Source organism: Microcaecilia unicolor, chromosome 6, assembly GCF_901765095.1.
Source record: "Microcaecilia unicolor chromosome 6, aMicUni1.1, whole genome shotgun sequence".
NCBI lineage: Eukaryota > Metazoa > Chordata > Amphibia > Gymnophiona > Siphonopidae > Microcaecilia > Microcaecilia unicolor.
The window spans coordinates 250,486,799-250,511,867 of record NC_044036.1 but is presented as its reverse complement, the minus strand read 5'-3'; the positions used below and the strand labels follow the sequence as shown (position 1 = coordinate 250,511,867).

The window sequence follows — 25,069 nt, the reverse complement described above, 5'->3', positions numbered from 1 at the left end:
ATCCACAGAAATAGAGAATGGGGGAGGAGGAGAGGTTGGTTTAGGAGGAAAGATGAGAAGCTCAGTCTTGGTCATGTTTAGTTTCAGATGGCACTGAGACATCCAGGCAGCAATGTCAGACAGGCAGGCTGGCATCAAAGCTGGAACCTTAACTTTGATAAAGGGATTGCTAAAAATCTTGTTTCAATGGCTACTCCATTTATTCATCTTGTCAAAGTATATAATACAAAAGCGTCTGAAATCTTTTGTAATCTCCCCGTGATATATACCCCCATGCAATCTTTATATTGGTCACCAAATAATCAAAAACATTATCCATCCACATCAGAATCCAATCATTGGATCCACAATGGTCCAAATACAATATTTCATACCAAACACTATAATAAAAAAGGCTTTAAGATAACCTATACTAAACACCAACTAACTAAAATCATACCATCAACTCATAATGAGCACTCTTACCTTTACCTATAGGTTATGTCAACGCTCACTCTCTTGTTAACAAAATTGAAATTATTAAAGATTGGATAAATGATGCTCAATTTATTACACTAATTGTCGAAACTTGGTTACATACTTAAAATGACCCAATTATTCAAAATATCTGCCTGGTTATACCATCCTTCATCTCCCAATAACCAAGAAGAGAGGAGGTGGTCTAGCAATCATTTACAAATCATTCTTTGAGGTAAAAATAATTACAGAATTACAAACTCCACATTTGGAAATAATCACTTGTTCCATAAAAGATGACTCCTTATCTAAACCTGTTTCCCTCTCCAGGAAATTGGAATTTAGCTGAAACAGAACTTAGTGAATTCATAGCCACCACTTGTATTAACAATGATAATATAATATTGGATGGAAATTTAAACATACCATTCACGTTCTTTGATTTCCTCAAGATATGGCAATTCTCAATCTTTAATGGGATGTCCTCCCATATCAAAGGCCATCAATTAGATCTACTTACCAAATTTAGATATCCAAATAACTTTCTTATATCAGAATCCTTGTGGTCTCCAATTCCTTGGTCAGACCACAGCTGGCTCACTTTCAAACTGAATTGGAAAGAAATTAATAATCACTCTATGCCTGTCAATAAGTCATATAACTTCAAAACTAGAGGTAAAATTGACCTTACTAACGTCTGACTTCAAACTAACTTCAAATGAGCAATTCAGCAATCTACTCGCTTCTTCTCCATCCATAAATTTCATCCAACAATGGGCCAACACATGTAGAGAAGTCCTAGATAAGACAGAATCAATAAAAGTGAAATCTCGACCTAATAAAAAAGACATCCCCTTGGTTTAATGAAGATCTTCAACAAATAAAGTGCAAATACAGAAGACAGGAAAGAATTTGGACCAAAAATAAAACTGGTGAGCAGTGGTCTAATTGGAAAAAAATTCAAAAAGAATACAAGCATATGATCAAAGCAAAAGCTACTTAATACTCAAAACTTATAGGTGATACAAAAATCAACTCCAGAAAACTATGGGCTCTGATTACTAAGCTGCATTGTAGGTGCACTAACTTTTTAGCACATGCTAAAAATTAGCATGCACTAACGACAGACACATCCATTATATTCTTTGGGTGTCTCTAGTGTTAGTACACGCTAAAAAGTCTGCTCGCCTACAGCACGGCTTAGTAAACAGGGCCCTATATGCTTTACTGAATAACCTACTGGACACTCAGCCAGTAACCAACATAGACAAACCCACCCTATCTGCTGATCAATTGGCGACCTATTCTGAACCGAAAATAACTCAAATCAGAAAAGAACAAAATAAGACTTCATCGTCAATAGACTACTTACTTAATTTGAATGACCCACCTCCATTAAGTTCACAAGCACACAGAATCTTGTCTACATTTTACCCACTCACAACAGATCAGGTCAAACACTTCCTATACAAATATGCCAAGTCACATTGTTCACTTGACACACATCCTAATCATCTTCTCAAACCAGCTCCAAATTTATTCATTCAAATCTCTCTTTAATGTTATCCTTGGGTTAATCCCTGCCCAAAATGGTAACATTATCCTGACTCCCATACTGAAAGATACTCAGACAAGCAAAAGTATAGTCTCTTATAGACCAGTGGCCTCAATTCCTTTACTAGTAAAAGTAATGGAGGGCCTGCTTACACAACAACTAATGAAATACCTTCAACTTCATTCTATTCTACAGAGCTCACAATCTGGTTTTAGACCCTCTTACAATACTGAAATTGTCCTTACCATCCTCTGAGCAAATTTCAGATGAGAATTAAATCTAGGCAATAAAATCTTAATACGGTAGAACGCCGATTATCTGGACAATCCTCTGCAGAGGTTGGTCCGGATAATCATAAATCCAGATAATTAGACATATCAAATTTTTCTAAGGAAAATGCAATCAGAGCAAGGCATATTGAACATTAGTTTTATTTTCATCAATAAGTTGGCAGAAAAAAATACAACATACAATACAGTTCTGTAATTGTGGTAAATACAATACTGTATTTGTAATTAAAAAGGGAAATACTGTACAGTACTTTATTTAAAAATAAAGTACAGTGTAGTGCTGTATTTCTTATACAGATATACACTACTGTACACTAAAAAAGGAAGTAATTTTTAATTGCTTCAAGGCCAATTTTTGTTTCTCAGCTGCAAGATCACGTAGTCTTTTCAGACAAAGGAGCTGGATTGCATTGAAAGGCTTCTGCATGTGTTCTTCAGCATCAACCTGGTGATCATCGTCAGTTTCTGATTCTTCGTACTCCTTGTCTTGTACTGATTCCACGATTTCATCATTTGTTATAATCTGATATCCTGGATCATTTGCATCACTGCATATCCATTCGCTGACATTCTCAACATCACAATCAGAGCAACCAGAAACCTATAGAAGATCTTTGCCAATGTTTCAAGGACATCATTTTCTTCTCCCTCTCTGTGTCTTTCTGATTTGTTTAGAATTATGTTCCACATTTTTTTCATGGTTTGGTTTTTAACCCGATTCCAATAGTCTGCAACCATGCAGGAACAGTCAATGTTCAATTCTCTTACGAATTGGATCATGCCACATTGTTTCTATGAGGGACATAATCGAAAGGGACACCCAAGTTTTGCTGAGGACGTCCTCGCAAAACGTCCCGATGGAGGGGCGGGGAAACCCGTATTATCAAAACAAGATGGATGTCCATCTTTCGTTTCGATAATACGGTCGGGGACACCCAAATCTTAAAATTTAGGTTGTCCTAAGAGATGGTCGTCCCTAGACTTGGTCGTTTCTGATTTTCAGCGATAATGGAAACCAAGGACGCCCATTACAGAAACAACCAAATGCAAGCACTTTGGTCTTGGGAGGAGCCAGCATTTGTAGTGCACTGGTCCCCCTCACATGCCAGGACACCAACCGGGCACCCTAGGGGGCACTGCAGTGGACTTCAGAAATTGCTCCCAGGTACATAGCTCCATTACCTTGTGTGCTGAGCCCCCGAAAACCCACTACCCACAACTGTACACCACTACCACAGCCCTTACGGGTGAAGGGGGCACCTAGATGTGGGTACAGTGGGTTTCTGGTGGGCTTTGGAGGGCTCACATTTACCACCACAAGTGTAACAGGTAGGGGGGGTAGGCCTGGGTCCGCCTGCCTGAAATGCACTGCACCCACTAAATCTGCTCCAGGGACCTGCATACTGCTGTGATGGACCTGAGTATGACATTTGAGGCTGGCACAAAATATTTTTAAAGATTGTTTTGAGGGTGGGAGGGGGTTAGTGACCACTGGGGGAGTAAGGCGAGGTCAACCCGATTCCCTCCGGTGGTCATCTGGTCAGTTCAGGCACATTTTTGTGCCTTGGTCGTAAGGAAAACAGGACCAGGTAAAGTCATCCAAGTGCTCATCAGGGACGCCCTTTTTTTTCCATTATGGGTCGAGGACGTTCATGTGTTAGGTACGCCCAAGTCCCGCTTTCGCTACGCTTCCAACATGCCCCCAGGAACTTTGGCCATCCCTGCGATGGAAAGCAGTTGGGGACGTCCAAAATCGGCTTTTGATAATAGCGATTTGGACGACCCTGTGAGAAAGACGCCCATCTTCCGATTTGTGTTGAAAGATGGATGTCCTTCTCTTTTGAAAATAAGCTTTTTTTTAGAAGTTGTTTCCTGAAAAGTCGCTTCAATGAAACAATTACTCCTTGATCCATTGGCTGCGTTACAGATGTCATATTTGGTGGCAAAAAAAAGCACTTTGAATCTACTTTCTTCTTGCTCTAGGCTTTCTGCTGTAGGATGTGATGGTGCATTGTCCGACAATAAAATCTCATCTCCATCTTTTCCTGTATGAAACTGAAATCTTTTCATCTCCGGTATGAAGCAACTCATCCAGGTTTTTTTTTTTGCTTTAATACAACAGCAGAAGGTTATGCATGTTTTTGAATGCACTTATGACTACCAGTTGAATTTTCCCCAACCAACAGCGTGATATGTTCTTTAGATAACTTGAATCCTACTATTTTTATTTTTTGTTACATTTGTATCCCGTGCTTTCCCACTCATGGCAGGCTCAATGCGGCTTACATGGGGCAATGGAGGGTTAAGTGACTTGCCCAGAGTCATAAGGAGCTGCCTGTGCCTGAAGTGGGAATTGAACTCAGTTCCTCAGTTCCCCAGGACCAAAGTCCACCACCCTAACCACTAGGCCACTCCTCCACAGTACTACTACTTATGATTTCTATAGTGCTACTAGACGTATGCAGCGCTGTACACTTGAACATGAAGATACAGTCCCTGCTCGACAGAGCAGATTGCTCCTTGTGACTAACCAGTGATTTACTGGGGAGCGATTTCCAATTCAGACCTGTTTCGTCTGTATTATAAACACAATCAGGGTCAAAGTTCTTGATAAGTTTATTAAATTGACCAAGAAAGTTGTTAGCTGCTGGCAAATTTGTGGAAAATTTTCACCATGGATTTCAATATGCCATCCACTGCTGGCTTTGAAGTCAGAATCCCCTTGAAGCTGCTGAGTCAAAAACATTGCCTTTTCAGCTAATAGCAGCCCAGAAATCAGGTGGCCCAAGGATCTTTTTTGCAGGGATATAGAGCTTTATCTACCTTTTCAATAAGTGACCTTTTCATGGTTTTTGTGGAACTCCCTTCCACTTCTGACACGTAGTTTACAATAGCACCACTTTGTCTTTTTATGTCAGATATTTTTGATGCTCCTATACCATATTCTTTTTTTTTTTTTTAATTTTTATTTATCATTTTCAAAATACAATTTACATTTAAGTAAACATAGGAAAATCAGGTAAATATTCAAAGGCATATTTTCCCCCTCCCCTGTAACTCAGGGAGTAATAAAGGAAATTACATTGTTACTTAGTCCACAATATGAGATCAAGATATAAGGAAATGAAATTAGGAAAAAGAAAACTAATTATAAGGGTAGAGCCCAGTTCCTGCCTGCGGTTTCAGCTCCCTACTGGGGTGACCAGAACTTTTTCGCCACCACTCTCTTTAACAGTTATAAACTGTCTCAGCTTATCTGGTTCAAAAAATACATAAAACATTGTATTTAAGGAAATTATACATCTACAAGCAAATTTCAATTTAAAAGTGCCCCCTTGGGCGAGAACTCGGGGCCTAAGTCCCAAAAATTCTCGTCTCCTTCTCTGAGTATTTTTGCTGAGATCAGGAAAAATTTGTATTTTAGATCCAAAAAACTGGGCAGCCATATGTCTGAAGTAAAGTCTGAAAACATGATTCCGATCGGTTTCAAAAGCAAAGGTAGCAAGAAGGGTTGTACGCTCAGTTACGACTTCTAAAGATGATGTTTCTAGAAGTTGTGTCAAATTCATTTCCGGAGTCTCTATCTGAGCTACCTTAGCTCCTGTAACATAGAATGCTTTCACAATAGGAGGCATAGCTTCTTTTGGAATAGCAAGTACTTCAAGGAAATATTTTTTCAGCATTTCTATGGATGATATTAAAGGAGTCTTAGGAAAATTCAAAAATCTCAGGTTGTTACGCCTGAGTTGATTATCAAAAAATTCAATTTTCCTTCGAGTCAAATCTTTTTCAACAACCATATTAGCTACAGCAGATTGTAAATTCTTTATTTCTTGTAGATTTAACTCACTTTTTACTTCTTGTTCCTGGGCCTTTGATTCCATCGTTCGACGAAAATCTTTTAAATCCTTAACTTCAGTATTAAAAGAAGTTGTTAGTTGAAGCAGTGACGAATTAATAGTCTGAATCACCTCCCAGAGGGCCTCTAAAGTTACCGCTGTGGGTCTACTCTTTACTCCGAGTACCTGGAGCGGGATTTCCTGGGTAAGAGAGGGCGAGGAATCAAAACCTCCCGCCCCCTCTTCTGTTGACACTCCTCCCGGGGTCGAAAAGCCGATGGGGCCGCCGCTAACCTCAGCAAGGGTCGTCTGAAGTTCTCCCATCGCTCCTTGTTTCCCGCTCGGTCTCGGCGGCACAGCTTGCAGTGGCGGACTTAAAGAAGTCGCCTCAACGCTAAGGTCCCCCTGTTGTACTGGGGACCCAACCACTATACCATATTCTTAAACCAAAATTTTCCCCGACACTCCCTTTATTAATTTCTCCACGACATAATTTTTCTCTTTTAAAGACAAAATGTGCCTTTTTTGCTTTGTTTCCATTTGCTGAAAGGGCTTTTTTCTGCTGCATATGAGTTAGGAAAGGGCAAGGTTTTTCTCTGCCTCATCCCCGCAAGCTGAAAGAGCAAGGCTGTTTCCTCTGCCACATACGAGTCAGGAAAGGGACCGAAAAGGAAAGTGCAGGGCTTTTCTCTGCTGCATCACTGTTCCCGTTCATATCATTTCCTTCTGCAGACTGCACGGACCACGAGGATTGGCTGGGAAGGTACATTACTATCAGATGGATAATTGGTCTGGATAATTTGACATCTGGATGATTGGTGTTCAGATAATCGGCATTCTACTGTACTCCAATTTGATATGTCTAGTGCCTTTAATACTGTTGATCACAATATCCTCCTAAATATCCTTGACCACTATGGCATATGTGGAGTCTAGGACGACTTGATATGATCTAGATTTTAAGAAGCCTGAAATTCACTTGATTGCAAATTTTTTCAATGGAGGCTGACCTCAAGTGGACTACAGACGCAGCCATGGCTCTTACATTATGAGCCGTGACATGACCCTCCAAGAACAGCCCAGCCTGGGAATAAGTGAAGGAAATGCAATTTGCCAGCCAAATTGAAATGGTGCATTTCCCGATGGCAACCTCCATCCTGTTGGGATCAAAAGAAATAAAAAGCTGTGTGCACTGTCTATAGGACCTTGTCTGCTCCATGTAGTAGGCCAATGCTCTCTTGCAATCCAAGGTGTGCAAGCTGCTTTCGCCAGGATGGGTGTGAGATCAGGGAAAGAATGTTGGCAAGACAATCAACCAGTTCAGATGGAACTGCACAACTTTTGTCAGGAGGACTACTCTATTGTGATGAAACTTTGTATAAGGTGCATCCACCACTAAGACCTGAAGCTCACCGACTCTACAAACTGAAGTAAAAGCCACTAAGAAAATGACCTTCCAGATCAAGTACTTCAGATGGCAGGAATTCAGTGGCTCAAAGGGAGATTTCATTAGCTGGGTGAGATTGATGTTGAGATCCCATGACACTGGTGGAGGTTTGACAGGGGGCTTTGACAAAAGCAAACCTCTCATGAAGTAAACAACTAGAGACTATCCAGAGATGGGCTTACTTTCTACACCTTGATGATAAGCACTAATTGCACTAGGGTGAACCCTTACAGAGTTGGTCTTGAGATCATACTCTGAAAAGTATAGAAGATATTCAAGGGTCTGTGTTGGGCAAGTAAGGGGATCTAGGGCCTTGCTCTCACACCAAATGCCACACCTCCTCCATTTAAAAGAGTAACATATCATAGTAGAACTTTCCTGGAAGCCCGCAAGACCCAGGATAACACCCTCCGATAGACCCAAGGAAGCAAATTTTAAGCTCTCAATATCCAAGCTGTGAGAGCCAGAGACTGGAGGTTGGGATATAGAAGAGATACCTCATTCTGCATGATGAGGGTCAGAAAACACTCCTATTTCCACGGTTCATCAGAAGATAACTCCATAATAGAGAAAACCATATCTGCCATGGCCAATATGGTGCAATCAGAATCATGGTTATGGGGTCTTGCTTGAGTTTCAACAAAGTCTTCCGCACTAGAGGTATGGGAGGATATGCATACTGAAGACCTGTCCCCCAAATAAGGAGGAAGGCATCTGATGCTAGCTTATTGTGGGCCTGAAGCCTGGAACAGAACTGAGGGACCTTGTGGTTGATCTGAGTTGCAAAAAGATCCACCGAGGGGGTGCCCCACACTTGGAAGATCTTGCGAGCTATGCCCATAGTAAGAGACCACGCGTGAGGCTGCATTATCCTGCTCAGTATGTCAGCCAGGGTATTGTTTGTACCCAGGAGCATGCCATGTTGGCGACCTCAATGTCACATCTAAATGGCCTCCCGACACAGTTCTCATTACGTGCCCCCCCATGCTTGTTGGTGTAATACACTGCAACCTGATTGTATGTTTGGATGAGAACAATTTGGTGAGATAGCCTATCTCTGAAGCCTTTAGAGCATTCCAGATTGTTCGAAGCACCAGGAGATTGATCTGAAGATTTGTTTCCTGGGAGGACCAAGATCCTTGAGTGTGAAGCCCATCTATATAAGCTGCTCATCCCAGGAGAGATGCATCCGTCATCAGCATATTTTGTGACAGAGGAATTTGAAATGGAAGTCCCAGAGTCAAATTGAATTGAATGGTCCACCACTGAAGAGTGGTAGTCATGGCCGAGTAGTTAAGGCGATGGACTTAAAATCCATTGGGGTCTCCCTGTGCAAGTTCAAATCCTGCTGACTACGGGGCAGCAAATGTGTCCCCTGAGAAGTTCTGAGAGAAGAGGACATTTCTCTGGTAAGTGAACATTATTTTGCTTTGTGCTTTGGGAACTTAAAGATTGGGGTTTAAAGGAGGAATTGTAGGTTAGTGATAGGCAGAATAAAAATGTAAAAAAGCAAACTTTATCAACTAATATCCATACTCTTTTCCCTCTAGTTTTAAAACTTGAACTTTGTACCACAGCATTAACAGATAGCCTTCAGCAGGCACTGAAGGACCTAGTTTAGTCTTGGGGAAGGGGGAGAGAGAGAGAAAAGCAAGTATTATTAACTAGTTTCCATAGTTTACAACCCTTTCCCCATAGTTTTAAACTGAAATTTTCTCTAGAAGTAGACACGTTTCCCATAGTTTTAAACTGAAACTGTTTCTAGAGGTAGAAACTTAACAACCAAATAATTTTAAAAGGATAGTAGGAAGGCTTAAACTTGTTCTAAAATACAGTTATTTTCTGTTCTTTGGTTGCTGGAGAGGTACCACTGCTACTCACCTGAATTAGGTGTTAATTAAGGTGTGAGGAAGTAGAATATTTGCAGAGGTTATTAAGGGCAATCTGATTACTGAGTTATCTTGAAAGAGTCTGTTTGAAGCAGTCCCTTTAGATTCAAAACTATGTAAAGAGGAAAGGTCCCACTTAACTTTCTTTCTAAGAAGTTCTGAGAGAAGAGGACATGTCCCTGCACTTAGGGAATAGAAACCCTCAGGAGATGTATGTGTTAGGCGGGGAGAATCTGATAGGTACGGACGGGGAGAGGGATCTTGGAGTGATAGTTTCTGAGGATCTGAAGGCGACGAAACAGTGTGACAAGGCGGTGGCCATAGCTAGAAGGTTGTTAGGCTGTATAGAGAGAGGTGTGACCAGCAGAAGAAAGGCGGTGTTGATGCCCCTGTATAAGTCGTTGGTGAGGCCCCACCTAGAGTATTGTGTTCAGTTTTGGAGGCCATACCTTGCGAAGGATGTAAAAAGAATTGAAGTGGTGCAAAGAAAAGCTACGAGAATGGTAAGGGATTTGCGTTACAAGACGTATGAGGAGAGACTTGATGACCTGAACATGTATACTCTGGAAGAAAGGAGAAAGAGGGGTGATATGATACAGACATTCAAATATTTGAAAAGTATTAATCTGCAAACGAACCTTTTCCGGAGGTGCGAAGGCGGTAGAACGAGAGGACATGAAATGAGATTGAAGGGGGGCAGACTCAAGGAAAATGTCAGGAAGTATTTTTTCATGGAGAGAGTAGTGGATGCTTGGAATGCCCTCCCGCGGGAGGTGGTGGAAATGAAAATGGTAACAGAATTCAAACACGTGTGGGATAAACATAAAGGAATCCTATTCAGAAGGAATGGATCCTAAGGAGCTTAGCCAAGATTGGGTGGCAGAGCCAGCCGGTGGTGGGAGGCGAGGATAGTGCTGGGCAGACTTATACAGTCTGTGCCAGAGCCAGTGGTGGGAGGCGGGACTGGTGGTTGGGAGGCGGGGATAGTGCTGGACAGACTTATACGGTCTGTGCCCTGAAGAGGACAGGTACAAATCAAAGTAGGGTATACACAAAAAGTAGCACATATGAGTTTGTCTTGTTGGGCAGACTGGATGGACCATGCAGGTCTTTTTCTGCCATCATTTACTATGTTACTATGTTACTATGTCCCTGGTAAGTGAACATTATTTTGCTTTGTGCTTTGGGAACTTAAAGATTGGGGTTTAAAGGAGGAATTGTAGGTTAGTGATAAGCAGAATAAAAATATAAAAAAGCTAAATTTATCAACTAATCTCTACACTTTTTCCCCCTAGTTTTAAAACTTGAACTTAGTACTACAGCATTAACAGATAGCCTCTAACAGGCACTGCAGGACCTAGTTTAGTCTTCATGATTGAAAGGTGAAGTAAAAGAGGCCATTGCAGCCAAAAGATTGTCCTTCAAAGAATGGAAAAAGGACCCAAATAAAGAAAATAAGAAGCAACATAAGCACTGGCAAGACAGATGCAAAGCATTAATAAAGAAGGCTAAAAAAGAGTATGAAGTGAAACTTGCCGAAGAGGCTAAAACTCACAGTAACAATTTTTTCTGGTACATCAGAAGCAGAAAGCCTGCAAGGGAATTCATGGGACCGTTAGACCATGAAGGAACAAAAGGGGCACTCAGGGAGGACAAGGTCATTGCGGAGAAACTGAATGAATTCTTTGCTTCTGTCTTTACAGAAGAAGATGTAAGAGATCTGCCTGTACCGGAAACAGTTTTCAAGGGTGATGATGTGGAGGAACTGAAAGAAATCTCGGTGTACCTGGAAGACATACTGAGCCAAACTGACAAATTAAAGAGTAGCAAATCACCTGAACTGGATGGCATACATCCAAGGGTACTGAAAGAATTCCAGCTTGAAATTGCTGATCTGCTGTTAGTAATATGCAACATGTCGCTAAAATCATCCATAGTACCTGAAGACTGGAGGGTGGCCAATGTGACGCCAATTTTTAAAAAGGGTTCTAGGGGTGATCCAGGAAATTATAGACCAGAAAGCCTGACATTGGTGCCTGGCAAAATAGTGGAAACTATTATAAAGAATAAAATTACAGAACATGTAGACAAACATGGGTTAATGGGACATAGTCAGCACTGGTTCAGCTGAGGGAAGTCTTGCCTCACCAATTGCTTCATTTCTTTGAAGGTGTGAATAAACACATGGATAAAGTTGAGCCAGTTGATGTAGTGTATCTAGATTTTCAGATCACTTTTAATAAAGTTCCTCATGAGAAACTTCTGAAAAAATTAAAGAGCCATGGGATAGGAGGCAAGGTTCTGATGTGGATTAGGAATTGGTTATTAGACAGAAAACAGAGGGTAGGGTTCGATGGTCATTTCTCTCAATGGAGGAGGGTGAACAGTGGAATGCCGCAGGGACCTGTACTGGGACCATTTCTGTTTAACATATTTATAAATGATATGGAAATTGGAATGACGAGTGAGGTGATCAAATTTGCAGATGATACAAAACTATTCAAGGTTGTTAAAACACGTGTAGACTGTGAAATATTGCAGGAAGACCTTAAGAAATTGGAAGACTGGGCATCCAAGTTGCACATGAAATTTAATGTGGACAAATGCAAGGTGATGCACATTGGAAAGAATAATCCGAATCATAGTTATCTGATGCTAGGGTCCAGCTTGGGGGTCAGTGCTCAAGAAAAAGATCTGGGTGTCATTGTAGATAATACTCTGAAATTTTCTGCTCAGTGTGTGGTGGAGGCCAAAAAAGCAAACAAGATGCTAGGAATTATTAGGAAAGAGATGCTGAATAAGACCGAAAATACTATAATGCCTTTGTATCGCTCCATGGTGCATCCGCACCTTGAGTATTGCGTTCAGTTCTGATTGCCATATCTCAAAAAAGATATTGCAGAATTAGAAAAAGTTCAAAAAAGAGTGACCAAAATGATAAAGGGGGATGGAACTTCTCTCGTATGAAGAAAGGCTAAAGAGGTTAGGGCTCTTCAGCTTGGAAAAGAGACGGATGAGGGGAGATAAAATTGAGGTCTACAAAATCCTGAGTGGTGTAGAACGAGTAGAAGTAAATTGACTGTTTACTTGTTCCAAAAGTATAAAGACTAGGGGACACTAGAGGAAGTTACGTGGAAATACTTTTAAAACAAATAGGAGGAAATATTTTTTCACTCAACGAATAGTTAAGCTCTGGAACTCTTTGCCGGAGGATGTGGTAACAGCAGTTAGCATATCTGTGATTTTAAAAGGTTTGGACAAATTCCTGGAGGAAAAGTCCATAGTCTGCTATTGAGACAGACATGGGAATCAACTGCTTGTCCTGGGATTTGTAGTATGGACTGTTGCCATGATTTGGGTTTCTGCCAGGTACTTGTGACATGGCTTGGCCACTGTTTGGAAACAGGATACTGGGCTAGATGGACCATTGGTCTGACGCAATATGGCTATTCTTATTTTCTTATGAGAGTGTAAAAGCTCTGGGAACACTTGGATGACATCTTCTATATTCCCTGTGGCTTGATTCCACTGGAAGGCTAGAGTCCATTGAGCTGATCTCATGTGAGGACACGTCATGGGTGTAACATACACTGTGGAAGCCATGTGGTCCAACAATCTCAACATATGCTAAGCTGTGACCTGCTGAGAGGCACAAACCTTGTATGCAAGTGAAACAAGGTTGTCCGCTCTCATTTCCAGGAGATAGGCTCGAACCTTCCGTGTATCAAGCTGGGCTCCTATAAACTCCAATCGCTGGACAGGGTGGAGATGGGACTTGGGATAGTTTAAAATGAAACCTAGTAGCTCGAGCACCTGAATAGTCATCCGCATGGACTCCTGAGCACCCTCTTCCGAGGTGCTCTTCATCAGCTAATCGTCGAGATACGGAAACACATGGACTCCCAGTCTGCATAGCGATACTGCAACTACTGCTAGACACTTGGCGAAGACCCTGGGAGCTGACGTGTGGCCAAAAGGCAACATGTGGTACTGAAAGCGATGTGTTCTCAGTGCCCCACCTCTAACAGGTGCATCCTGGGATGCACTGGGAGGGGCTAAGTACCATATAAGGTACCATATTTACCAATGCCTGCATCTGGCTTCTGAGAGCAAATGAATCAGCCAGTCTATACCCGACGGTTAGACACCCGTGGCACTTGCAAGGCAAGGAGTCAAGGACTGGGACAAGTGACAGATCCGACGAGGCTGCTGGCTTGCTATAGTGAGAAGGTGTGGGGACCCTTCTCACCCTGTTTAGTCTTTTAAGGGAAAGAGGAGTCTCTGGATGCTTAGCCATACCATCCAGCAGGGGCGTAACCAGACCTCGTGGTGGGAGGGGGCCAGAGCCCAAGGTGGGGGGCATATATTAGTCTAACACCCCGCCTCCACCCCCCACTGCCTCACCGCTCCCCCCCCCCCTGCTCTATCGCACCCCACAGCAACAAATACCTTTGATGGAGGGGGTCCCCAACCCCCGCCAGCTGAAGCCTTCTTCAGTGCCGGTTTCTGGTGCTGCCATGTTCTCTGCCCTGCTCTCTCTTCCTCATATCCTGCATGCTCCTTTAAGTGTGCAGGACGTGAGGAGGAAGAGAGAGCAGAGCAGGCAACGTGGCGGCGCCAGAGACTGGCGCTGAACAAGGCTTCAGCTGGCGGGGGTTGGGGACCTCTGCCAGCAAAACTAGGGGCCCGGATGAAATTTTGGGGGGCTAGGCCCCCATGGCCCCACGTAGTTATGCCACTGCCATCCAGGCAACCTATACACTACTTCTATGGGATAATACATCTATGGAGTGGAGAGAAAAACAAAAGGAAGAAACATCTTTATCTTCACTAGGCTATACCAGCTAAGGTTAACATTTGTGTTAACCATCAACTTGCCTAAAAACATCTCACTGAACTGTAATCACCATCTGTTTGAATACCATCAGCCTATCCTGTGTAGCCTTGATTTTAAGAAGTGTGAGCAGGAGAAATAGATATCCAAGTTTATATAAGTTGGCATTCTACATGATGTTTAATGTTCTTGTGCTTTATTAATTGATAGTACAGTAAAGTTCCAGTGTTACTTCATGGTGTGTTCTGTATTCTTGCAGAGCTGCCAATGGGGCCAGCCTTCCGAGTGGGAGATTTAGGCCCTTCCATAGCTTCCGCGGGACCAGTGACAACAGGAGATAAGGTTTTATGAAGGCATTTTCTGCTGTCCTTAGAAAGGGAGACTGTTCAGCAGGAGATCCCGGCTCCTCAGCAGGAGTGTGGGAAATGACCCACAAAAGCAGGAGTCTCCTGCTTGCTAGGTCTGTTCTTGTGTGGATGGATAGTCTGATGCCTGGCTCTCCATTCTTAAGGTTGGCCCCGGCCTTGGTCCACCAAATAATCCTTCCGGGCTGTGTCTAGGGGGCTTACACTACCTGTGCCACATGAACTTTATCTTACCACAACATTACTTTGTATTTGTTCACACCGGAGTCTGCAAACGCCCTCTCCAGTACTATGTAAGCCACATTGAACCTACAAATAGGTGGGAAAATGTGGGATACAAATGTAACAAATAAATAAATACCTATTTTTCAAAATCTTTTTTCTTTTCCTCAAAGAAAAAGCAAGAACAAAAATCAATAGATATTAAATCATTGATATTTCTTAATCTCACTTAGGCAGAGTATTGATTAAATTTGTGGTTTGGATAGATGTCTAATTTTATGACTCTCTTCCTTTCCTCCCTACCCTCCAGGCCTGATTCCCCAGCTATATAAGCTGTATTTTTCACTTCCAGGAATCTCCAGCCTCGGGTCTGAGCGTCCAGTACCAGGGCACAAGAACAGAGCCCCATGTGTCTCCTGACTCTTCCTGTAGACAGACACTGGCTGGAGGGCAGCAGGGGCACAGCTGGCTGCATTACCAACCAGTCTAATAGCTTGCATTTATCTCCAAAGTAAGGTCCTGGTCTGATTAGATCAATTCAGTTCAGCAAGGCTGCCACTGTTTTGCTCTAGCATCTAGAGACAGCAAAAAAAAAAAAAAAGCTGCTTCACTCACTGAAAACTAATGACATTACCACTGAGAGAATGATTTCTCTCCATTAATCCCCACTTCTCAGCCTCTGGCACTATAGTGCTAGAATAATGGCACTTAGTATGTGAACAAAGTGGGAACTACGGAAAAGGCTGACAGGATAGGCTTAGAGAGGATACTTATAAAACCGGACAAATAGGTTAATAGTGCAGGAAGAACTGTTTTATAAAGACATATAGCATAGGTACCTATGTGTATTTACAACATACTTGCACAAATCCTGTAAATATCTTACCTAGCTTGAAAATGTGAATGCTCTTCCCCCACAGATATGTGTGCATGTTCCCAATGTTTTTATATTTCTAGTTCCAACATATTTTCCTAGGCTGGTTATTGCTGCCTGAGGGTTATTACAACTTGTACTTTCATTGGACAGCAACTGCATGTGACCCTCTCCCCGCATTCACTGCAGATGCTTGCTTCAGTGCCCTTAGTGACATGCACTGTGACCTATTCCCAGGCCCTGACCCTACTGGTCCTTTTCCTTACCATCTAGCCTTGCGGGTCTTCTTCTTGCCCCCTCCTCCCAGGAAGGCAAAAAAGTCTTCCTTTTGGCTCAGAGCACGCAGCTCTTCTCTACTTCTATCTCCTCCCTAGGAAAGTGGACTCTCTTTTTACCACTTTTCTATTTTTAGCCCAAATTCTCAACTCTCTTAGTTTAAGTGCTACTTAACGCCACCACTGCAATAAATCAACCCATTTGTGGGACACTCTCAGGCTTATTTTCGAAAGAGAAGGGCGCCCATCTTTTGACACAAATCGCAAGATGGGCGTCCTTCTCACAGGATCTTCCAAATCGGCATAATCAAAAGCCGATTTTGGGCATCCTCAACTGCTTTCCGACGTGGGGACGACCAAAGTTCACGGGGGCGTGTCGGACGCATAGTGAAGGCGGGACTGGGGCGTGCTTAACACATGGACGTCCTCGGCCGATAATGGAAAAAAAAAGGGCGTACCTGATGAACACTTGGACGAATTTACTTGGCCCTTTTTTTTTTACGACCAAGCCACAAAAATGTGCCCTAAATGACCAGATGACCACCGGAGAGAAACGGGGATGACCTCCCCTTACTCCCCCAGTGGTCACTAACCCCCTCCCACCCTAAAAATTTTTTTAATATTTTTTCCAGACTCTATGCCAGCCTCAAATATCATAGCCAGCTTCATGACAGCAGTATGCAGGTCCCAGGAGCAGTTTTAGTGGGTACTGCAGTGCACTTCAGGCAGGCGGACCCAGGCCCATCTCCCCCTTACCGGTTACACTTGTGATGGTAAATGTGAGCCCTCCAAAACCCACCAGAAACCCACTGTACCAACATCTAGGTGCCCCCCCCCCTTCATCCCTAAGGGCTATGGTAGTGATGTACAGTTGTGGTGAGTGGGTTTGGGGGGCTCAGTACACAAGGTAAGGGATCTATGCACCTGGGAGCCTTTTCTGAAGTCCACTGCAGTGTCCCCTAGGGTGCCCAGTTGGTGTCCTGGCATGTGAGGGGGACCAGTGTACTACAAATGCTGGCTCCTCCTATGACCAAATGGCTTGGATTTGGTCATTTCTGAGATGGGAGTCCTCGGTTTCCATTATTGCCAAAAATCGGGAACGACCATCTCTAAGGTTGACCTAAATGTTGAGATTTGGGCGTGCTCAACCATATTATCGAAACGAAAGATGGCCGCCCTTCTTGTTTCGATAATACGGGTTTCCCCACCCCTTCGTGGGGACGTCCTGCAAGGACGTCCTCAGGAAAACTTGCACCCCGTTCGATTATGCCCCTCTCTATAGCCACATCTCTGCAGTATTGCCAGCCTGTCAGCAATTGTGAATACCCAGTTCAAAGACTCTCAGGCCCCAATGCTCAAAACTCCAGCGCTGTTCTGAATAGCACTGTAAAAATACCACCAGAACAGCATAGAAGAACAACGCCCTAATGCTCAACGCTAATGAGATGCAAACATAGGCGGCGCTCATAGCATTTAGCATTAGGGAGTTCGTTGGTAGGATTGTGCTTTGGCGCAGGAGGCTTGTGCTTGGCACATGCGCAGAAGAGTTCACGGTAAGCTCAGCTCCTGAGTGAATGCATCTGCTAAATCTCAAATGTGAAGCACACATTAGCGTCTGTTTTCTACAACCTAAATATTATATTTAGATGCAGTAAACAGATGCCAATGTGTGTTTTCACTGTGTGCACATCCTAGAAATGCCCCTGACCCGCCCATGCCCTTCCCATGGTCACATCCCTTTTTTCAGATCTAGGCAGAAAAATTTACGCACATATCTTTTTTTTGGGGAGGGAGGGGGGGTTGCCGGGTTCTTGAAGCCTGGATTGGCCACTGTCGGAGACAGGATGCTGGGCTTGATGGACCCTTGGTCTTTTCCCAGTATGGTGGTACTTATGTACTTATGTAGAATAGTGACTACAAAGATGTGCGTGCACATTCCAATTATTGCCAATTAGCATCAATCGATAGAGCCTAATTATCAGTGCTAACTGGCTTGTTAAGCAATTAAATTGTGTGCACAATTTGGGCGTGCACCTGAATTTGTGCACATAATTTTGAGCACTATATAGAGAATTAGGGGGTATATGTGTAAATCATGACTCCATCTATGCTCCTTCCAAATTCTGCTCCTGACCAAGCCTACTGCACAAGTAGCAGGGCTAGATTTCTACTGTGGGTGCCCATAAGCAAACAAGTTGTAGGAAGAAGGGTTTTGTTTTTTTTGCCTCCCTCCAGCCCTGATCACCTCTGCCCTGTCCTGGTGTTCTCATTTCACCCATTGTTGTCCACATCAGTGAGCCAGTGGCTGAGAATAGTCTCAATACAGTTAAGAAAATTCATTATGAAGCCTTTCCATAGTAATAAAGCCCCTGAGACAAGTGCGCTGTTGGGCCTAGGCAGGCTCCATGCTGAATTTTGTTAACTATTAAGGTTATACTCAGTCACTGGGATCACTGACATGCATAGCAGCACTAGGCTTGGACTGAGGAATGCAACAAAGGCATGGTTCCAGTCCCTATCAAACTTTGGAACCATGTGTACTTTTGAGTGTGATCTAATTAAGGGCCGTTTTACAAAGCTGCACTAGCATTTTTAGCATCTGCTAATTGTGTAGATATATATAGGAATATTATGGGTGTCTATATGGTTAGTGTGTACTAAAAATGCAAGCACACTTTTATAAAAGACTCCCTAAATCTCATACGTATTAAAATGGTTTAACACTACCCTTGTATTATGTGTGAAGTTCAGTGCATCTACTGGAAGCTTCCATTAGCTTGGGGAAGGGGTTTATTACTTGCTTCAAGTATGCACATGCAGAGTCAGCCCAATGTTGCACTACAGATCTGACTTCAGTTTAAGCCTAGATTTTCCAGCTGGTGTTGAAATCACAAAACCGTTTCCTGAAGACAATAACTGGCCATATTATCAAAGCTCTCAATTAAAATGTTTACTTAATATACACCAGATAATCTTAGGTCAAACAGATCATAGATCAGGGTTGTGCATTTGGTTGAAACAACATCTTTCATGTTGTTTTAATATGAAACAACAGGAACCCCCCCCCCCCCCCCAAATGTCATTATGTTTCCTGTGTGATCAACAGTGCACCATGCTGAGAAATAGGGCACACTATTGCCAGTACTACTCTGAAACAAAACAAAATATTGTAATTGAATAAAATGAAGAATCTCACAAGCAACATTTAACCCCCTTCCCTATCTGCCCTGCTGCTGCTGCTTATGTCCTGCAGGATCAACTATAAAAAAAAATCCCAGGGGAGAAACAAAAAATGTTAGGAAAAATCAAAAATAGTCAATCCCAATTCATAGAAGGTGTGTCAGATATCTAGAGAATTGCACAATCTTGTAACGCTCAATTAGACAGTTGTTGAAAAGGGAACAAAGGAGAATTCAGTATAGGCTGTTTCCACAGCCAAGCTTTAATTTCAGTGAGTTCATTCAAAAACAGCTCACTTGAAAGCTCTATACATCATTAATACTCCATATTTTTGTAACCCTTAATTTATTTCTTTTTCACATCAAACACATGTTTTACATTGTACATTTTATTATATCAAACCAGGAGTGTGAAAAAATCAATAGGAATCCGTATACACAATTCCCCAAATCAGCTGACTGAAAAACTATACAAAAGAGCACCAGAATATTCAAGTGTGAACTTATTTTGACTCATATACACAGTAGCAGGTAATGGATTTTACAGGAAACTAAACAATCAGGTTAAACATTAGACCGACCTTACATAGTAACATAGTAGATGACGGCAGAAAAAGACCTGCATTGTCCATCCAGTCTGCCCAAGACAAACTCATATGTGTATACCTTACCTTGAATTTGTACCTGTCCTTTTCAGGGCACAGACCATATAAGTCTGCCCAGCAGTATTTCCCGCCTCCCAACCACCAGTCCCGCCTCCCATCACCGGCTCTGGTACAGACCGTATAAGTCTGCCCTCCCCTATCCTCGCCTCCCAACCACCACCCCCTCTTCCCCCCACCTGCTCCGCCACCCAATTTCAGCTAGGCTTCTGAGGATCCATTCCTTCTGCACAGGATTCCTCTATGCATATCCCACCCATGTTTGAACTCCGTTACCGTTTTCATCTCCACCACCTCCCGTGGGAGGGCATTCCAAGCGTCTACCACCCTCTCCGTGAAAAAATACTTCCTGACATCTTTCCTGAGTCTGCCCCCCTTCAATCTCATTTCATGTCCTCTCGTTCTACCGCCTTCCCATCTCCGGAAAAGATTCGTTTGCGAATTAATACCTTTCAAATATTTGAACGTCTGTATTATATCACCCCTGTTCCTCCTTTCTTCCAGGGTGTACATGTTCAGGTCAGCAAGCCTCTCTTCATACGTCTTGGAACGTAAATCCCATACCATCCTCGTAGCTTTTCTTTGCACCCCTTCCATTTTTTTAACATCCTTCGCAAGATACGGCCTCCAAAACTGAACACAATACTCCAGGTGGGGCCTCACCAACGTCTTATACAGGGGCATTAAAACCTCCTTTCTTCTGCTGGTCACTCCTCTCTCTATACAGCCTAACAACCTTCTAGCTACCGCACTGTTTCATCGCCTTCAGGTCCTCAGATACTATCACCCCAAGATCCCTCTCCCCGTCCGTACCTATCAGACTCTCCCCGCCTAACACATACGTCTCCCTTGGATTTTTACTCCCTAAATGCATCACTTTGCATTTCTTCGCATTGAATTTTAATTGCCAAACGTTAGACCATTCTTCTAGCTTCTTCAGATCTTTTTTCATGTTTTCCACTCCCTCCGGGGTGTCCACTCTGTTGGAAATCTTGGTGTCATCCGCAAAAAGGCAAACTTTACTTTGTAACCCTTCGGCAATGTCACTCACAAATATATTGAACAGAATTGGCCCCAGCACCGATCCCTGAGGCACTCCACTACTCACCTTTCCCTCCTCCGAGCGAACTCCATTCACCACCACCCTCTGGCGTCTGTCCGTCAACCAGTTCCTAATCCAGTTCACCACTTCGGGTCCTATCTTCAGGCCGTCTAGTTTATTTAAGAGCCTCCTGTGGGGAACCGTGTCAAAAGCCTTGCTGAAATCTAAGTAGATGACGTCCATAGCACGTCCTTGATTTAATTCTCCTGTCACCCAGTCAAAGAATTCAATGAGATTCGTTTGGCACAATTTCCCTTTGGTGAAACCATGTTGTCTCGGATCTTGCAACTTATTGGCTTCCAGGAAATTCACTATCCTTTCCTTCAGCATGGCTTCCATTACTTTTCCAATAACCGAAGTGAGGCTTACCGGCCTGTAGTTTCCAGCTTCTTCCCTATCCCCACTTTTGTGAAGAGGGACCACCTCCGCCGTTCTCCAATCCCTCTGAACCTCTCCCGTCTCCAAGGATTTATTAAACAAGTCTTTAAGAAGACCCGCCAGAACCTCTCTGAGCTCCCTCAGTATTCTGGGGTGGATCCCGTCCGGCCCCATGGCTTTGTCCACCTTTAGCTTTCCAAGTTGTTGATACACACTCTCTTCTGTGTATGGCGCTCTATCCACCTCATTCTCAGGTGTACTTTTGCCAGTCCCTCTTGGTCCTTCCCCAGGGTTTTCTTCAGTGAAAACAGAACAAAAGTATCTATTTAGCAAACTGGCTTTTTCTTCATCATTTTCTACATAGCGTTTTGTTGTATCTTTTAGTCTCACAATTCCCTTTATAGTCTTTCTCCTGTCACTAATATACCTGAAGAAGTTTTTGTCTCCCCTCCTTACATTTCTAGCCATTTGTTCTTCCGCTTTCAAAATAGTTTCAGCCACAAGAAAATGTGGCCTTGTAGTGCTAGTTTAGGATTAAGTCCAAGGCAAATGTCCCAACAACAAATAGTCAGTAGCCAAAAGGGCTGAGATATAAAAGAAACAAAAACAAAACAGGAAAAATCACTCTACAGGATGATGGCCAAAGTGACATTTTTTGGAATTTTTAGCTCTTTTATTGAGTTCCAAAGTACTCTAATGGTGAATAAATCTTTACTTTGCAATTCTAGAATCACAAAATGCTGGCAACTGGTGGTTGCAGCAGCAATTGAGGACTATGGGGGAAATTCTACAAATGGCACCTTAAAAATCGATACTGTAAAACCACGCGGTTAGCGTGATTCTATAAACTACACCTAAAGTTAGGCCCAGTTTATAGAATATGCTCATGCGACGTTCCTGAACTAAAATGTAGGCGCACCCATTAAGGCCACCTAAAAACAGGCCTAATTACCTGTGCCTAAGTTAGACACAGATCGGGTATATTCTATAATAGTGCGTTTAAACTTCTGAAACTCTCACAACCTGCCCATTCCAAGCCCATGGCCATGCCCTCTTTTCAACTGCATGCATTAGAATTTACGCGCACTGTGTTATAGAATATGCCTAGAAAGTTGTGCACATTAATTCTAATTAAAGCCAATTAGTGTCACTAATTGGTTAAGTACCAATTATCGGTGCTAAATGGCTTGTTAATCAATTAAGTTGTGTGTGCAATTTGGCCACGCGGCCAAATTAGTGTGCAAAGCTTAAGGTGCCATATATAGAATTTGGGGGTATGTGTATAGATTGATAAAGTTCCCTCATGCAGAACAGCTTTATCCAAAACATGAATTCATTTTGGGATATTCATGCATTGAGTGAACAGATAGGTGTGGTATTGTTTAGTCATAAACATTTTTGAATAATAACTGAGACAATCTTTGAAGAATCAATGAGATACTTTTTTGGGAATTTTTGTTTATATGTTATGTATTATTTTCTAAAATACTGGGACCAATGATTAGATCTGTTGGTGGAGTTCATTTTGGCAAATAAACGCTTATGTTTTCTAAGCGGCACTATGGGCGCGTTAGCGTTTTTAATGCGTGTAAATGGTTTACACATGTTAAACGTTAATGCACCCATAGAAATGTATAGGTGCGTTAGCGTGTGACGTGCCTTAAATTTCCAGGCGCGTTAAAAACACTAACGCACCTTAGTAAACATACCCCAAAGTTGCAAGTTGATACTCCTTTGCGCTGTGAAGGTCCTCATATCTTCTACACACACATTATATATATATATATATATATATATACACTTACATTCGCTAATTAATTTTGAAATTGGTGGCTTCAAATTCAGTCATGTTGATTGAGTTACTTTGATGCTTCTTGTACCTCATATTTTAGCATTGCTCATTGCTACTTGGAATCTTATTGAATTTTTTTTTTTAATTCACACTCATCTTTTAGCAAACAATTACATACTCATAGTCAATGCCAATAAGTAAATGTCAAATCTAATAGAGTGCTGTCATTAATTTAACACACTAAGGGCTTCTTTTACAAAGCCGAGCTAGCGATTCCTGCGCAGCAAATTGAGAGGAAGCCCATAGGAATTGAATGGGCTTCCTCTCATTTGCCACACGGGAATCACTTGCACAGCTTTGTAAGAGAAGCCCTAATATTATAACTGCCTTTTAAAGTATAATATGAATGACAAAAAACACATAGATCTTGCACTAGTCTATGTTGTTTAAACAGAGCAAATCCCCACCATCCACTCCCTATTAATGGCAAATTTTACAAATAAGTTCTCCCTCCCCCCCCCCCCCCCGCACTAAAAAAACAACTCGTAGCACAGTTGTCAAATTCCTTTATATGTGCCCTGCTATAAAATTATCCCCTTAATGGATCAAAAATGTTACCGGGAGTGCAATTTTCAGCAGGTATTGTCTGTTTGCAGACCCATGGGCATAGGTGCCAGCTATGTGGATGTTTTGGCATCCCAATATTTTATGTTTAAATCATTTTTATTTGGTTAAAGAAAACTATAAAACCAAAATAATCACATATCTGAAAAAAGGAAAGCTTAGCATACAACTTTCTCCCTTGTTCTTTCACTCCTTGCCAACCTCCCTCCCTACCCATGCCTTATGCACGTCCATGTGGCTTGTCTACCACTCTAGTGCAACATAGTTCTGGAACAGAAATCTCCGTGCTGCAGGGTGGCAAAGGAAGGCAGGAAGTGCTGCTTCTGTATTCTTATCACTGCTGCCTCCTCTTCCCTGCAGTCTGTTGGCTAACACAAAGAGGTTAGATTGAGAACAGGAGATGGCTTGACATCAAAAAGCTGAAGCTAGCAGGAAGGAATCCTGGTCTGAACAGCTGTTGTCATTGAGACTGACTCTAGAAGCCAGTGCAGGCATTGCTTTAGCCGCCTCTGCCTGAATCAGCTTAGGGGCTGTCTAGCCAATGGGGCATGCTGAAAGGGGCATGTCATGCCCCTTAGGAGCACTGTGGGAGCAGAGTGAGAGTGACTTACTTCTGCTTTTTTAGGTTGGAAGATTTTCAGTATTGGAAGATCTTCATAGGGAAATACAAAATCAAGAATAACGGTACTGATTCATCTGTTTCAGTTGTGGGTCCCATGGATAAACACCTGCTTTCATGGGGGACTTCACTGACTCTCCCTAGTAGACTTCCTTCCACAGAGGGATCTTCTATTAGTCCTGCAGTCAGAACCCCTCCTCGCCCTCTGCAAGTTTTGTCAGCTGATTCCCCTAACCTTCCTAGAGCTGCTTCATCACTGAAAGCTGAAATAGCACAGGAGGTGCCTAATAGTTGTGATCCTTTGATATTTACATCTCCTTTGAAACCTATAGTAGTCTCAGATGGGTCACAGTTTGGATGCAGGGAAGCAGAATGTTTCCTTACAGGATTTATGGCAAGCTATGTGTGTTTTGGAGGGTTCTTTTTGGGGTACTATTTCTCAAATTTAAAAGTTTTACAAGTCAGATTGTTAAAATTGATTCTCATATGATTCATTTAAAACTTGAAATGTTGGAGAACACCTGCAGGTCTAGGAACTTGCATTTCCTAAATTTTCCCTATACTCATTTGTTATCTGCAGAGCCTGGGCCCCCAAAATTTTATCTGGGCCCCTAGTTTTGCTGGCGGGGATCCCCAACCCCTGCCAGCTGAAGCCTTGTAGTGCTGG

The 25,069-nt window shown here is 42.6% G+C and overlaps 1 protein-coding gene and 1 non-coding gene across 2 annotated transcripts in view; one reads left to right on the top strand and one right to left on the bottom strand.

Annotated features, from left to right (window-relative positions):
• Positions 1 to 25,069, bottom strand: part of CACNA1B (calcium voltage-gated channel subunit alpha1 B) — a 1,447,778-nt gene that overhangs the window by 685,825 nt on the left and 736,884 nt on the right. The gene's annotated exons all lie outside the window — the stretch shown is intronic.
• TRNAL-UAA lies at positions 8,863 to 8,944 on the top strand. The gene has a single exon. It is a non-coding gene; the product is annotated as a tRNA-Leu (tRNA).